Source organism: Anser brachyrhynchus, assembly GCF_964034855.1.
Source record: "Anser brachyrhynchus genome assembly, chromosome: 16".
Taxonomy (NCBI): domain Eukaryota; kingdom Metazoa; phylum Chordata; class Aves; order Anseriformes; family Anatidae; genus Anser; species Anser brachyrhynchus.
The window spans coordinates 13956714-13972802 of record NC_137734.1 but is presented as its reverse complement, the minus strand read 5'-3'; the positions used below and the strand labels follow the sequence as shown (position 1 = coordinate 13972802).

The 16089-nt window shown below is 41.7% G+C and overlaps 1 long non-coding RNA gene across 1 annotated transcript; it reads left to right on the top strand.

Annotated features, from left to right (window-relative positions):
- Positions 1 to 11735: 11735 nt before the first annotated feature.
- On the top strand, positions 11736 to 15501 carry LOC308178784. The gene is made up of 4 exons (XR_013939966.1): positions 11736 to 12063; positions 12579 to 12635; positions 12741 to 12889; positions 13826 to 15501. It is a non-coding gene; the product is annotated as an uncharacterized lncRNA (long non-coding RNA).
- The last annotated feature ends 588 nt before the right edge of the window (positions 15502 to 16089 follow it).

Here is a 16089-nt window from a genome sequence, read left to right as displayed (position 1 = left end):
GACATCTTCGTGCCATGACTTATTTGTAATCTGGCTGTCTTTTGAAGCTTTGAATACATTAAGGGAAAATATTGGGCTTGTGTGTTTGGTCATTAGGAAGGAATAAACAATGACTGTAAGTTTAAAAAGTTACATGGGTGCTCACAGGGTTTTGTACTTGTTTAATCCCTGCAGATCTCAAGCCCAATTCAGTTTTTCTAAATTTTTGTGACTGTTCTGCAGTCAGGGTTTTAGGAAGTGAGCTATGTTCTTTCTGACTAACAGTAGTCATAATTTAGCTCATGAGTGTGCTAATGATGCATGAGACACAAACTAGAGTTCTCCGAAGTTTCCCTGGTTTGCAGGACTAGCCATAAAAAGCATTCCTATATTTATGGTGTCTTAGCTGCAGTTCATTGAAATCAGTAAAGAGCTTCCCTGTTGATGTCTATGAGCTTTTGGCTCAGATCCACAAAAATCTGATTCTCCCATTTGAACTGGTATGACTCCATTATGCAATATTTAAGTGCTTGTAACACTAGATCAGAATACATCATAGATACATTGCAAACATGCTTATTTAATCCATGTAATAGAAGAGGATTAATCTATTTCTCCCCAAATAATTTACTAAAGCTAAGGGGTTCCTCAAACCCTTGGGACCTGCAAAAAATGGGTCTGCTTTCAGCAATCCCCGTTGGACTCCAGAAAGAGTAAAAGTCTCAAATATTGTTTATGAACATCTAATTCCACGCTTTTCCCCAACCCCCATACATTCTTCCTGAGGTTGTTACACCTCCAGATACAGAAAGCAAATAACCTTTGTGTAAGTTGCAGATTTCCCATTTGGACTCTGAAATATTTGGTCATTCTGTTTAGCAACAGCAACTTTCTCAGCAATCATTTCTTTTTTTTTTCCTGAGTAGTTGAGATGGGACCATAGGTAAGAAAAATGAATCCAATTAATGAGCAGCAACATTGTTAAATATTATTGTGATCAGTGCAATGCCTGAGTTACCACTTGCTGTAACTCTGCATTCCTCACCCTAGCTAAGAAGAGGTTTGCCACCCTTTGACATAGAGCAGGAGGAAAGAATCAGGGAAGACTTGCATGATTTGCCCATGTTACAGAAGTCGGTAGCAAAAGTCATAAAAACCTCCAGTAATGGAATTTTCTTTCTCTTTTCTCAGACAACTACAGCTTTTCTAATGAGAATTTTTACCTCTCATATCAGTGACAATGTTGATTTTCCAGAGTTCAGGGGGAAACTCCAACTTGCCTCTGGCCATGCAATAAATCACCCAATATCACTCTTAAGAATTGATCACCCGTAAGGGGCCATGATCTCATCATTGGCTTGGAGAAAGGAACAGTTGATACAAGGCAAAGCACTCCTTGAATATGTTGTATAACTTTTTGTGTTCATTAAGATGCTTCAAATACAGAACAAAGCTCTTTGTTCAGTATTTATCTTTTCATCTGCCCTAATCTGGGAACTGCAAGCATTTTGAGAAGTTAATTGAAAGCTCACTTCATTTCATTTTAGCTTTCAGATCTAAAACTTCACTTCAGGTAATGGTCCTGAGAACATTTTTGTCCTATCTGCAACAGCTCAGAAACCTTCTCCAGTAACAGCTGGGAATTCATTATTGATCACTGTTGTCTTATTTTCCAGGAATTCTTCACCAAGATGATTTTACTTATTGAATGGCAGCAGGAACCCCCAGCCCAGGAAGGGGATTATTTCTCTAATATTTCCACTGCCAGAAGGATCTTTCAATCAAACCATGCTATACACAGGATTCCCATATTGCCTGTCAGTGGAAGACTTTTTTTTTTTTTTTTTTAAATTCCAACCTCCTCACCTGTGTCCATTACTTGGCAATGGGGGCCAAGGGCTGAGCAAGGATTTTAGAGACCTGCATTCAATCCCAGAGCTCTAAGGGCTTTTTATGGAGCTTTTGGGAAATATTTGTGCCTGAACTGACATCTTTGTAAATTGGCAAAAAATATGACGTTCTTTTGTGTTATTAATATAGGTCATAAATTTCTTCAAGCAGGGACTGTTTCTAGTAAGATTTATATATAGTACATTGTACAGTAGTGTCTGTATCTGCTAGCAGAGAAAAGAATTAGTAGGGGCTTATTGGTATTTTAAAATAAAGGTATTTTAAAATGTTTAGCAGCGTGCCCAGGATCAGCTGTGACAACTTGCCAAGAGTTTCAAAATTCAGGGGTTAAATTCCTGCTGAAATCAGGACACCTGTTCAAAAAAAAAAAAAAAAAATCAGAAATAAACAAAAATAAACACCTAAGTACTGTTTATGTGTTTAAGCTGAAGAAGCACTGTTTTGGTGCTCCACCTTTTATCTGCCTTACAGAGTTTGGTCCTTTCTGTGTTACATCCTTGAATTCTTTTCCACAAGCCCATGAATGGCACATCCTCTATTTTGTGAATGGATTTGGGGTATTTGCAAAAATTGGTGGGGTCCCAGTAATGGAGCTGAGAGAAATGCACTGCTCGTAGGACACCTTAGATCCATGCTTCTCACCAGTATTGGGAGCTGCGGAAAGTCTCTGCCCTAGGCGCTTTGTCTCTTACTTGGTATCGCCTAAAGATGTAAAGCTACAGTACTTAATGCAAATACTTTATTCATTTCAGTCCAGAAAATGTTAAGATTTATATATATATATATTTATCCTTAATTAATCCAAATCTCTACATGTCTTAGTAGAATGAAAGACTAAAAATAACGACCTAAACACTCTCACCCTGCCCCAGGCACTTTTTTTTTAATCTTTTTTTTTTTTTTTTCAAGGGGGTTAATTTTAGACTTGGCATCTTTGCCCCATGAACTTCCCACATGTGGTTAAAGCTACAAGCCAGGTCCTGCCACCAGCCATATTTACCAGAAACAGCAGCAGAAATTTCCAGCAGAACTGTAAAGGGGCTGCAGTTCCTGTTGTTCTGCCAGTATATTTCATCTAAAAATATTATTCATCTTGCCAACCACTTTAATGCAATTGGGGAATGGCAGAGCTGGGAAGTCAGAAGAAAAGCTCTTTGTTAAAAAAATACAGCTCAGAAGTCACTCTATTTTCTCCCATATTGTCTGTTCTCTCTCTCTTTTTTTTTTTTATGTCCTTCTTTGCTGTTTACCATATCTGTTTCTCAGACTTTTCCCAGCTGTGTTAATTATCAGTCACTAGAATACTAATCATTTAAAATGTCTGTATTTTACTTTTAAACAAAACTTTTTACAGCCCTGCAAGAAGAGAGATGATGTAAAAAATCATCCAGCTGAAAGATCAAAATCCTTCTTAATGTAAGTACCTGGCTTTACAACCTGGGAGTAACCTGGAAATAGTTACGAGGAGCATGGCACACAGGCAGTGCTTAGCTGAGCTGACAGCCAACCACAGCTCCAATCTTTGGCTTTCCTTCGTTTCGTTGACGCTGCCATTTCTTTTCTTTGTAGTTTTCTGTTGCTGAAGCAGAAGCTGGAAGATGATCAGAGAGGAAAGCAGAGACACTGAGGTCAAGTGTCCTTGAAGTCTGTTTGTGACTAATACATTAATGAGCTTAGCTGGGGAAAATCCAAACCCAACTTGTTCTGCACCTGAGCATGATCATACTGGAGCGGAGAATCACGGCATTCAGACCAGCCTGATCCTAGCAACAGAGAAAAAAAATCACTTGTAGGTTTTTTTATGATAAATAAATAATAATAATAAAAAAGAAGTTTTACCTCCTTTTGATGACCCAACAGCCTCTTTTACAACAGCAGTAACCCTTTCCAAAAGCTGCTCAGCTCCAGGCTTGCTCCAGATCCCAGGATAACTGGAGTGCCATTTCTGCTGTGACCTTGCTGGGAGGGGACAAGAGGGTGGCAGTGAGCTGGGACTGGTGGCTGGCACCAGGACATGATGCCTCGTGTACCTGCAGGGGCGCAGGCTGAGCCTCCTTGCAGTGCCCCAAGAGGATAGTCATGGAGGTGTCTGTGGAGTTCAGGTCAGCTCAGCGTGCTTGGTGTGTCCTGTGAAGCTTTGTGGTATTTCTGCAGTAGAAATAACCCTAACCTGCCACCTCCACCAGTGGCTGATTCTCCATGCCTGCCAGTGTTCAAGAAGCATGTGGATAATGCCCTTAATAATACACTCTACCTTTTGGTCAGCACTGAAGTGGGCAGGCAGTTGGACTTGATGACCTTTGCAGGTCCCTTCCAACTGAACTGTTCTGTACAGTTCCATTCTCTTTGCTCTCCTGCATGGATATGTGAGGATACAAATAAAGACAAAGCAAACAAGGCTGGTTATAAAACAAACTGGGGTTCCAACCAGCCAGAGGAAAGCTTCTATCAGCTGAGTTTTAACCTCACCCATACTTTCATTCATAATTATTATTTATGACTATTACTACTATTAATTTATTTAATAAGCTGAGATAGTATGTTATTCTGACAAGAGCCAAATAAACAATCTCTTAACCCTCCAAATCCAATAGCCTAAAAGTGGCAGGATACTAACCAGATCTAGCACAGACTGATACAGCCATTACAGCCTGAGCACTGTATAGTACAGAGGAGACTTTCAAGAAGGTTTCTGGTGGGAGTACTTGAGGGATGCTTACATACATTGTTAGGAAAGCTGGGGTGGGCAGGGCTGGCAATGCAGCCTGGTGGATCCAGCCCACCCACTGCAACTGCCGTGCGAGGGAGACTTTACCTCTGAAGAAGGTGCAATCGGATCTCTCATCTTTTGGCAGGGGCAAAGGAGAGAGGACTAAAAAAATGAGGACGAAGAGGAGGAAATCAGTGATAGGCAATCCACAGCACCACTACTGCAGGCTTGCAAGGTGAGCCACTTTGCTTGCCATCAGCATGGTGGCATCCAAGGATTGCACTGAGGTCGTTCAGGTCCCCCCTTGTACCTCATGTCCTTGAGGCTCTGCGGACAACAGTCACCTCCACCGTGCTCACTTATTTGCCATACAATCCAAGATGATTCAGCTACCCTGCTGTTTATTTTTTCTCCCCCTGCTTGTTGTTTTTGGCACTTCTCAAGGCCTTTTAACCCTCCACTTTGCTTTTAGTCAAGGCCTGTGTTGTCTTGGCCAAGTAGCAGTTATGAATGTACACACGGGGATGATTATTGCCTCTTTATATACCTTTCTAACAGTTATTTATCCAAGGGGTAAACAATATTGGGTCAGATTGTGCAATATCCAACTGGGAAACAAACCAAAACAAAAATCTCAAGAAAAAAACATCCCTCTACTGTGCTTTGGTCCATCCCTCCCAGCTGGAAGAGCTTGTTAAAACCTGAGTAGTGGTAAAGGAGGTGTTACCTTTGAGATATCTGATTTGCACCAAATGAATCTGTGGCCAGCTTGCTCCATGTCAGGCACCAAACCCAGCTGGTCATGCCTGGGAGCCCAAGGAAGCCACCACCCAAACTGGAAAAAGAAGGACATTACTTTGTCTGGAAGAGCAACAGCAACAGAAGGGCCTAAATCCTACTTTCCAGAGGTAGGAATGGACTGGGGAAGGTAATGGAGTTTTAAGAGCAGTGCCCACTTCTTTACTGGTTCTGCAGTGGAAGAAGAATGGCCTTGGCTAAATCTCTTGCCCCTCTCTCTTGACAAATCACATTCCTCACTCCTTTCCAGCCAGATCTCAGATCTCTTCTGAAGCAAACCTCCAAATTACAGATAGATGGAGTTTCTCATCCCCAAAGTCTGTTCCTTGGGGCTGACTTGCTCTTTGCTATATGAAGAGGATCTGGTTCTTCATATCACTTCCTGCTCACCCTAATATTGTTGTGTGAACTGAAAGGGAGGGGAGAGTCTGACTCTCCTCTCCAGTAAGGTACTTTACACCCTGGGGGCAGCATCACAGGTTGTTTCTATACAATGTAATGTATTTCATGTCCATATCTGAGCCTTTCTGCTTTGCCAGAGCACTGTAAAGCAGGAGAGCTGGAGCTTGCACTTATTCAAAATTAGGTGTAAAACATAGAATAGGAAGAAAAATAAGTGACTGTACCAGTGTTGCAACTGATGGATTATTTGCTTTCCAGCCTTTGAAAGCATTCCATTGGATTTGGGGAAAGCAGGAAAGGTTTGTTTGTGTGTGTGTGTGCCTGTGTCTGTGAGATGGTGCTGGGGTCAGGAGAGCACTGGAGAGAGATGAATTCCCTGACCCTCTTCTCTGGAATCTTAATAACGTGTTAAGTTATTGTGCAGCAGAGGAATGCAATTAGTGCAGCGGCCAAAACCTCCTCCAGCAGGTCATTACTGCATTAGTAAATGGAGGCTGTTAAGGCACACAGCATCCCTAAACATACCAGAGGGGCTGCTGGCCCAACAGGACCCAGGATTGATGAGAAAACTCCCTCTGCTCTCTCCCCTTTTCCATCCACTTTTCATTATTGCTTTTCTGATCAAGCGTACGACCACATCCTTCCCCATCCTCCCCCGGACCCCACCCCCGAGATACACTCCCGGGAGGCCTCTCTGGCAAATCAAATCACAACCCACCAAGAGGTGTCTGTGATAGATGAAACCTCCAGCTGGGGGGAACTCAGCCCTGCCAGCGGGAAGCTTCCCCGGTGAAGATGAGGGGCAGAAGCGAGGCACGGCGGTGTGCTCCGCCGTGAGCTGGGGAAGCAGAACCAGGTTGCTGTGTGCCTCGGGCTCACCTGCTCACTCTTTCAGGCTGCTGTGCTATAAGGAAATTGCCACTGCTCCTGCAGAGCCATCCTCTGCTGCGAGCACAAAGCCAGACGAGCAGCATGGGCTCGTGCCCTTCCTCCAGCCCTGCCAAAACAGCCTAGCTGGTGGCTTGCTGGAGGTGAGGGTTAGCAGTGCTCGGTCTCTTGGGCTCAGGGAAAAGCAGGGAAGAGGTTTTTCTACTGAAGTCACCGGACAAAAACTTGCCTTGTGGTTTCCTGGGTCTGACAAATGTTGCCATGATTTGTGCAGCTCCTGCAGTCTCCTGAATGAGCCTCAGCAGCTCCAGAGAAGCCCGATGAACCCTTTAAGACTGCATTTTAAACTGCTTTTACTTCTATATGTTTTAAGCAATTCTGAATATTTTGGTACTCTTCAAGTCAGAAGAAATGTAACTTGGCTGCTTTTTCCCATGCTAAAACCTAACAGCCTGAGGTTGGGCATAAAGGTGATGAGAAAACCAGTGTCTTACCCATGGTAAGGGTGTTCTGCACACCTAGGTCAGGACAGTGCCTGCCCCTGGTAACTGGTGATATGTTTTTAATTTATACAGTGTGTTTAGATACTGCGGCCCCATTAACATTATCCTAAGTGTCCTCTGCCCATGAGTGAATCTTTCTCCTCACCAAAGTGCCAAAGATTAGAGTCCTTCCTGCAAGCCTCGGGATACAATGCCACACGAGCTCTCCAAGGATGACAATCACTGTTAGCATTTCTCCTGTCCACTGAGACCAAAAGCTGGCTCTAACAGAAATCTGGTTCCATTGCTACGAAAAAAATGAACCCAGACCTCCTACAACACAATGCAATGCCTTCTCACAAGACAAATTAAAACACAAGGACAAAACTAAACAAAGCTCTTTTTTTTTTAGGTTATGGCATTCTTATCCCATCTATGTCTTCAAACAAGTGCAGCTATCGCTAGTAATCACTGTTCATCCAAGACTGTTGCAAAGCAAATGCTCCAGATTTGTTATTGCGTGTGCCCAGCAAATGTGCTTATCTGCAGCAGCAAAGTGCTTATGTTCCACAGTCAGGAACCTGTGAATTAGAGACCACAGTACGTGCTTATAAATAAATAAATAGAACTACAGTTTAAAACATATAAAAATAATGATTATTTTTTTAACCTGAATACTGTTTCCAGCTTTTCACCATTAGACACTAGGTTTATATTGCTATGCAAATTATTCCTCATAGAGAGTTTACAAATTTCATGTTCATTATTAATAGTGCTATGAGTTTTTCCCCTTCCTGTTTGGTGCTATCTGCAGTGCTTGGGTAATACATAATTAATGTTAACTGCTTGTGCTCTGGCCCCTGTGCCAGTCTACATTAGGTTATTTTTCCGTGTCTTTTGTCTCTGGATGTTGGAAGTCGGTATTCAATGGGAACGAAATAGCCAGATTAGTTTGTGCTGCTCTTTCCAGGCCTTTCATCTTCCTGACTGAAGCGATGCTGGTGGATTAAATCACTAACCTCTCACCTTTTGCAGACTTGGGTTCAAAAACGTGTTTAAGTGCCAAGCCTTGACAAGTTTGGTAATTTCCCTTTGGGCCAGGTCTTGTCTACAATCTATTGATAATACAGTCAGGGTGGTTAGGGCTGTGATTCTTCAGTGTTTTTTGTTCTTATTTTTTCCATACTACAACAGTCCCAGATAAATAGAAGTACAGCAGCAGAAACCTCTCCAAAAGTGCCTTTCCAAATAATACCTATTTCTTCCAGGAAACTGCCATAAACCAGAATAGCAAAAATCACAGTAGAAGCTACACCTACATGCTTGGACAAACAATTCCCTTTAATGCATGCTTAATCTTCCAGGATGATCAGATTATTTTATAATAGCCACCAGTTTAGATTAACTGGCAGTCTCCACATACGTTGTTAGAGCAATAGGGCAAGGATGCATGTGTGGTTGTAGTGACAGTGACGGAGGGAGGTTTCAGGTGAGGACAGAAGTGCTTTGATCAAGCCGTCAGGAGCAGCAAACCTGCCCCTCACTTCTGGGGCCAAGTTGTTCCTCCTTGCACAATGTGGGATTGCAACCTCTATCTGCTGAATGCATCTCCCAGAGGTGTAAACACCCACTGCTAAGAAAGAGCAAGAAACTCTGCTTCTAAGTGAAGAATGTCAGCACAAATGAAAGATGGTGAGAGAGGACTCGGCTCTGTCAGTCTCCGAAATGGAGCCTCACCCATCCTCACTCTTAATGTCCAGGGAAATTGCAGTCTCCCCTCTGTGTTAAAGCAAGACAGTCACAGAAACATTAAACTCTGCAACCAACTTTTCACTGAGACATTTCCAAGGCAGCAGCTTTTCTCCCCTGTCAAACCACCAAGGTTGCCAATAAAACTTTGGGCTGTTTGCATCCTGATGGCTGAAGTCCCAAAGACTTGCGACAGGCTGATAGATCTAGATGGCACCAGCTTCCCTATGTGTTAAACCAGTTATTAAACAGGAGAAGTTCAAGATGGAGCAACTGTGTGGTAATGGGAGATTTGAATATATTAGCTTCAAACCAGTCCCACCTCCTTGGTAAGGCATCAGGAAGAAATAACACCTGTTTTTGTAAAATTCATTCGCTGGGACAAAGTTCTCCATGCTCTGTAGCCCCAAGGGAAGAAAGAGCAGAGGAGTTCATACCCAGAACATGGCAAGACCCCATTTCTGCAGACCAAAGGGCTCTATACACTTCTTTATAACCTGAATTCATGAGCTGAGACCTCTGTCGTATATGTAGAAGCAGGGTCCAGTGTAGAATAAGGTAGCATTATATATCGTATCAGTAAAATAGGATATTGAGTGTCATTTAGTTGCAACTCAAAGGATTTTAAAAGTTCCAGTCCTATATCTGTCATTTATTTCATTAATATACTTTTGATTTGGCTCAATAATAGCAGACTTAGGTGCCGTTTATATGTACCAGCAAGTGCTGCAACGAACTTTGCAAGTTCCCTTGCTCTAGGAAAATGGGTTTGGGGGGATATTGTAATGCACTTGGAAAACAACAGTAAAAGCATGTTTCCTCTCCTCTCTACCCCAAATAGAAAAAAAAAAATCATGAAAATATTCCCAAGTACCTTTCAGAGAGGTAAAAGCCTATTTTTTTTGAACACGTGAGTGTTCGGAAACCAGTTGGATTGGAGGTTGTCTTATTTTAGATTACTATCTGTCTTTGCTCAGATCTCTGGGTCAGCTTTACAGGTATAAACTCAGCTCTGGGAGACTATTCCTTCGGTGGTGCCACCCCAGTTTCATGATACATGGGAATCAACAAAGCCCTCACAGTTATCTGTGCCTTCTCTCCTTGTCTCTCTCCCTTACTGTCTGTGTCATGTTTGCTCAATTTACTACACAACAAGTATTTCCACTTCCAGCAGGGTCAAGTGAGCTCATAAAAAAAAATCCGTCTGTCTCCATGCATCACCACTAAGAGTGCCCATCAGGTCCAAATCAGAGTCTATTTTCTGTTGCCAAGCGATAGGTGATGGTGTATAGAGGAGACAGGGGTTAATCCACAGGGTTGAGAGAGTATCAGTCGCATGTTTTAACTAGCAAAGGGGAGCACCGATTGCTGGGAAGCTGGTGAGTCAGCGGCAAATGTCTGTGTTTGTGTATGTAGGTGTGTGCAAGAGAACAAGAGGCATACCCAGGCATACACACCGAATTACTCAGGACCAGAATTATTTGGCTTCAAGTGGATGCGGCTCCCACTGAAATCAAGGAAAAATTATTCTGTCCTCCTGGCCAAATGCACTTTTGTTGAGCACTGCCTTGTCTTGTGCTGAGGATGCTTCTGGGCCTCTGTCAGGACACGTCACGGCAAAGCTGATATGGGGAATGGGACATTTCTGTTTTTCAAAGGAGTTATTTTATATCTGTAACATCTGATTCTATCGCTTACAACTGATCTTTGCCTGCTGGCCTCCCTATGAGAATTTAAATTCTTCCTAAACCCCCTAAAATCTGGGCTGGCAAAGCTCCAGGATTTTCATTTCATGAACATTTTTGGTTTTCTTTCTTGTTGGCATGATACTGAGACCTTTTCAACATTTCCCTGAAAAAAGTCACATATTCTGACCAAGCTATAACCCAGCACCTTGAATGTTCTCAAGGGATGAAGAAGTTGTGGGTTTAGGCACCTTTAATTCATTCCTTCTTTTTTCTTCCCATACTGTAACTACCCCAGGTGGAGCTTCTGGAGGTACAATTTTGTTTAATGACACCACCACGCATGCCAGTATCACTCATATCATAGCTCGATGTCATCCAAACTTGTTCCACCTGCTTTTTGCCCTGTCCATCAGGAAGCACAATATCACCCTGAGCTAGGCTATTAAGAGATTTGCATGCCATCTCATTCATTTTAAGAATCTGGTTCCTTTGATGCATCCATTGAATTTTTAATCTCGGGGTCAATAGATGAAACTTGGCACTAAGCACAGCTCTTACGTATAACTGTAAAGGAAACGTAAATCTGTCATCAAATGTGCTTCGGTGCTCCCCTTCCTTCCCAACAGTGGTATTCAAACACTTCGTAAATGCTACCGTGTGTGTCCTTCCAGCACACCTCTCAGCCAAGGAAGCTACTAGTCTCATTTCAGAGGTAGGAACTCAGGGTACAGAGGAACCATATCACTTCACGGTCACCCTGGAGGTTCCTCTTGCAGTGATGAGCCCTGGCTTCCTCAGCACTCACACCATTGTGCTTCCCCTCTGGAAATACATGTAAACATCTGTTTTGAAAAATGAAACACTGGCCAAACACACAAGAAGCTCCTTTCCCAGTATGGACAAGCCATTAAATAGACGTCACCCTGCCCCATAAACCTGTGACTGCGTGAGGAGCCTGGATCTGTGGCTGATATGGTCCAGCTTATCTCTGGGTTGGCAGTTAGCTGGGTGGCACTAATGGGTGCTGGAAGAGGCTGAGCCCATTGGTGGGGTGTGGTGTTCCTAGAACGTGCTGGCTCAACTGGCAAAAGCAGCCGTGCCCCCCGGCAGAGGTGCTTCTTGCAGCACTGTATCTCAGGGAGGTGTCAGAGCCAGACTAGCAGACTGCTCCTCCCAGAACATGTCTGAGTCTGTCTCCTCCCAGAGAAGGGATATAAAAGGGCAGCTGCAGTAGGCAGCTGACTTTTAGCAGGCAACTTTGTGCAAATCAGACCTCCTTGGGTTAAAAAAGGCAAAGTTGCTACCAGCAGAAGATGGGTTTCCCTTGCCTGAGAAGCTCCCTACTGCAGCCCTCCCAGCTTGAGGATATGCCATGCATTAACCAGCATGTTGGGTTTAACCCTGGCTCCCAGAGGCATAATTAATTAATTAATTACAAAGGAACATCAGCTTTCCTGTAGGAAGGCAATCCTTCCCCCTCAACTTTCCAGACCTACTGTGGTGTTCCTAACGTCACTTACGCCTCAAAACTTTGAAAGAAAAGAATTAAATATCTCAAGTTCTTCTTGGTTTTATTAGTAGCAATACATCTCCTGATTTTTTGAAACTTGACTCATGCCGGTTGAATTTATGGGGCTAACAGTGCTGGGGTCCTTTCCTTTCACAGTGGGGCTGAAAAATTACTTGTTGGTGCTTGAAGAGCAATAGCACACCATCAAGCAGAGGAGACTTCCTTTGAGAATTGCTGGGGGGAGGGCTTGAAGAGGAAGAGGGTTTTTTTGCTCTCTGCTTGTTTTGGTTTGTGAGTCTCTCTTATCACTGTGCATCAGACCTGTGTTTATTGAATCTCCACCAGTCGCTGAGATCTATGGCATGATTAACAAGAGATGCACGCAGGGAGTGGAGAGGGTGGCTTAGGAAAGGGGAGGTGCCTAGGGCAAGGATGTAATGATTTTCTTGTCCTTTCCACAGAAGGAATGCACACATTGAGCGTTTGTACAGCATCCAGCGCAGTGAAGCCCCAATGTGGTGAGAGCCTTCTGACTAATATATTTGGAGTGATAAAAGTGACTACTATCTGCTAATGAGAGTGGTGGGAATGAAAAATGAATCCTTATTTTCATCATTTTCCAGGAATGCAGTTCCTTCTGGCTACCCAGGAGTTCATCTACCATCCAGCTGCTGTGTGGGCTGTGACTGAGCATGCGATTAGGAGAAGGGAGATTAGTGGTTCTTCAACACCCTCTTAATGTAAAAATGGTGTATTTGGGTACACGATATAGGTATCTTCAGATATGCTGACCTAAATGTGATACTTAAAAAAAAATAATACTGGTAGGGTTCTCTGAAAATTTAAAATAGGTCTCTAGGATATAGACAAAAACCTTTGGGTTCTAGTGCTGTGTTCAACCAGGGCAGGAAAGTACACAAAAGACAGATGTTGGTGTTCAGTATCAGTGTATTCCTTATATTCTGGAGTTTGAGAACATCTCTGGCTTGCATGGCTATGTTAAAATTCAGACCTTTCAAATCTGCAGAGACCAACAATAGTAAAAGTCAACCAAACTTTTGACTAGAGGCGAAGCCTAACCTCAGACCTGGGAAAATAGGTCTTACGAACTCTCTGTCATGATAGCCACCCTTCAGGAGTCTGTTTTTCCAGGACATCTCTCAGTCATCTTTTGCTTCATTTCTTTGGAGTAATATGGCCTTGAAGTTCCTAAGATTCTGTGCTATAAAATTTAATAGAAAATGATTTGCTAGAAGATTTCTCTTTTACAGGGTAGAAAAAAGAAAAATCAACCTATAAAAAACCTGTATTGCCTCTAAAGATGGGAGGAGAACCAAAGCCCTGGCATAAAATAAAAGGATACATCTTAAAATAAAACAAAAATGTAATTAAGAGTTTGAGTGTATCAGCAATCAGCTGATGCCACCCAAGTGTTCAGGGATGTACTTAGCATCAGTGAAGACTCAATCATTACGTGTCAGAACATTACGCAATAATTTTAATGTGGCTTAAAAATATCTCTGCAGCCGTGTAATGTAAAGGAATTAATTACAACACCAATTCATGTCTGAAAAACTCAGAGATGAAGCAACTTTCTATTTTGTTTTAAATTTAAACCAGAAGGGAGGAAATCGGAGATATAATGAATTATCCTGTCATCAAATTTTGCATATATAGGTGTTCTGATTTTATTTTCTCCTGTAAACAGCTCCCACTGATCATGGTCAAGAGGAAGATGCTGAGCCAGGAATTTTCTAAGAAGCCCACAAACCATGGGGTACTGTCCCCAGAGCAGACTGGTTTCTGATCTTAGTCCTCCCTATGTTTTCTTGGAAATTAATGTCAATCAAAAGATCCAGGATATATTACTCGCTTTGAAAATAGTGATGGAGCAGACCGTCTAGTCTGGGCAGTACTGGATGGAAAGGGAAATGTGAACCAATACTTAAAAGCAAGACAGTGGAAACTATGAAAGAATTGGTGTTTTGTGATACTGGAGTTGCTCAATTAGGACAGACATAATTTTCAGCTGCTTTACCAAATTGAAGGGAAGTTTCAAGGGAAGTTTCAGTTTTGTTGCTTAGATATGAAATCTGTATTGAATATATCTATAACTTAGAATTTGGCAGAAATGGTCCTTTTTCTTTTCTTTTTTTTTTTTTTTTTTTTTTAGCTCTGAATTCAGTACATACATTAAAAAATAAATAAAATAGAAGAAATGAAGAAATGTTGTGGATAAGAACCTGTTTGGAAATCATTGCATTCTAATTTCTTATATATCTTGTGAGTGCAGAAAGGTTAACTTTGTATTTAAATAACAAAAGAGTAACACATGCACAAATTTTACAATAATGAGATGCAAAGTCATAGTGTCATGGAAAAACTACTATTTCTTGTATCAAGAGGCTGCCTTAAATTAGAAATCCAATGTTAGACAGCTTTGTCACTGACTTTTCACAAATGAACTATGCCTCACCTATAGAGCAACACTATTATTTCCCACATCATTCTACTTTCTCAGCTAAATGAGCCACTACAAAATAATCATATTTAGTCATTATACAATGTTTTTCTTCCCATGTTAATAGCAAGAAAAGCTAAAATGGAGTTTGAGGCTAACATTTTCCAGAGAGACTTCTCATTCTGGAAAATTCAGGTTTCTAACATGAGGGAGCCTTGGACTGATTTTCTGAAGACGTGAGTACCTACAGCCTTATGTTGACCACATTTTCCAGTCATGAATTGTCAAATGTGTTTTCTCAATTTGAAAAGTTCTTGGCCTGATTTTTAGAAACTGCTGAATACCCAAACTCTGGGAAAATTGGGCTCAACTAAAGCCACTGATCTCCTCTCCCCACCAGTTGCTTTTGAAAGTCTTGGCAATGGACTTCAACTCAAGTTATTGAAATCTCCAACAGCAACCACATGACTTCAGATTTCTGATGAGAGACTGTTTTCTGGAGCTGGTATATGGTCCTTTACTTTTGCTACTTTCAGTACTTGCATCCAACATACTTTAATGATAGTGAGGTTTTTTTGATTAATGAGGGGCAATTTTTCTCAGGACTCAGCTGACCCATACTTCCCAACTCCCAGGTATATCTTTGGCCTTTGTGAAATATCTACCAGGCTTACAGTCAACCAGCTTATAACTGGACTTCCTTCTACTCTTTCTGATATTGCACTGGGCAACATTGACAATGCTCTTTAGGAATATGAGGAGCTATCTCCCAGGTATGTCACAGGAAACCTTGAAATACTTGAACAGAAAGATGCAAATAAGATCGTTGTGGTTCCTGTAGAATTCCCTCAGGGGAGCTGGGATATCATATGCTCAGTTATTGCAAAATTGAAATGATTCTTCCTGCAGATATGGAATGCATTTGAAAGTAACAGGTTTTCAAGGAACCCTATCTCTCTCTTTTTTTTTTTTCCTCCTCCATTTAAATGCAGTTTTAAATAAAAAGAGACAGCAAAGATTCCATATTGTGACTCTTATTTATTTTTCTTATCAATTTTAGCTCCACTTTTTCTAATTTTTCAGGCCAAAGGACGATATACAGAGAAAAAAGTCCTGCAAACTCCTTCTGAGACATGGAAATCAAAATACATATTTTAATTTTTCACAATAAAACTTCTGCAACATAGATGTTGATTCCACTTCTAACATGCAAAATAGACCATTGTAATTTACATTACCTTTTCAAATCCTTTTGCACTTGTTAATTAATATATTCTTACAAGACTCAGAGTACAGGAAGAAATAGGTAGTATCCCTTTCAAAAAGAGTCTAGGCAATAAGAAAAGACTTCCTTTGGCTGAAATTGGAGTTGGTTAATGTGTAAGATGGAGGAAATGGAAGATGACTACAGCTTGTTTTTTACCAGGCAGCCAGAGAAAGAACTTTTTTTTCCCCTGAGGAAAAGAGCAAATGTGAAAGACAAATCCAGGTAGCCCACAGCTACCTGGTGT